This window comes from Alosa alosa, chromosome 10 (genome assembly GCF_017589495.1).
Source record: "Alosa alosa isolate M-15738 ecotype Scorff River chromosome 10, AALO_Geno_1.1, whole genome shotgun sequence".
Classification (NCBI taxonomy): domain Eukaryota; kingdom Metazoa; phylum Chordata; class Actinopteri; order Clupeiformes; family Clupeidae; genus Alosa; species Alosa alosa.
In genome coordinates, this window is record NC_063198.1 from 32213121 (window position 1) to 32214671 (window position 1551).

Sequence of the window (1551 nt, forward strand, 5' to 3'; positions counted from 1 at the left end):
CACAGTATCACTGACTGTTTTTTGTTGTGATAGCATATTTTTACTACCATATTTCTCTTACCATATTTCTCTTAAGACTCAGTCATGATGATGGAAAATCAGGATCCAGGCTTTTATTCTTTTCAATGAGGGGCCAGTGCCCCTCAAGGAAGAGATGCATGTTTGTGTTACCCCATTATGGGTTTTCACCAGTATTCTCTGATCAATGTGCAGGGCGGCGCTTGGCTCTATTAATAGGAGGCGTTCCTCCACACCCTGTGTTCCTCTTCTTTCCAGTATTAAAATACAGAAATGTGTACCTATTCTGAAAGGCCAGGGTTTGACTACCTGGGCCTTTTTGGATCCTTGCTGTTTGGGGTTATTCTGCCCACAGCAGGTCCACTATTGTAAAGTAATCCAATCTTTCTAGCGATGTTCTGACCAAGATCCTTTTGTGGAATGGTACACAAGACTTCCAAATGCAGCTCTCCCAAGGACACTGAGTCTGCTGGGGTCTTCAGGGGTGGTGTTAGATATCAGATCAAAGGGCTGTCCCCCTTTCAATAAGCTGTGTCTTCCACCATCACACCTGTCCCAACCATAATTTAGGACTTGGGTCTGGGACTTTGTTCAGTCTCTAACAGATCTTGAAAATGCATGTAGCTTGGAGCAAAAGGTTTTAGCTTTCATTCCAGTACTAATAAGCAAAGGATCATTTAGTGGAGTTCAACAATTTTCAAAGATGACGTCTGCTGCAGTCAGGCCTGTCTTGACATCTCAGTTATATCTCCAAACACACAAACAATACAGTACATGAACTTTGAGGCTTGTGATGCCTCAGAACAGAATTCCTAGTAATAATGTTTCTTGAGGAGCCCAAGTCCTCAACCTATAATTTAACAGGCTATTTAAACACATCACCATTGTTATCAACCATCAACCATGCCCCTTCGGGTCGGTGGCACACCCTTGTCCACAGTAACTACAGGACGATGTCATTGTATGAAATAACATGGTGAGGTTCTGCTTGTACTGTAGACATCAAATATCATCCAGTGGTGGGTGGCTAGGAGCAAAGCTTGTAAATGTATGACATAAATCATTACAAAACAAACAAACAACATGAAAAAAATGAAATCTCAACCCATATGTTTTCTAATGAAATTAAAATATATCAGCAGTTAAGGCAAGCAAACACACCATCAGAAATTAAAGCAATGAGAACAAGAAAAAAATAAAAAATAAACAACACGCCAGGAAAGGCTCAAATGGGAATTATATAAAATTATCCTCCTGTCATCTTATCACCTATAATGGAATTGGGAAATGTTACTAAAATGACAAACTTGTAACAATATCATCTGACCAAGTGTTCCTACTAGGCAGGATAAACTTAAAAGGAAATCAACTGAAATAAACAGTAATATAAAGAAATAACTGTGCAACAAAATGACAAAAATAAAATTCAGAGAAGAGAATCAAATCAAAGAATCAAAGAATGTATAGAAATGATATTAGTTAAGATAAACCCTTTTGTTTATCTATGTTCAAAGGCCTCATCAGGAATGCACA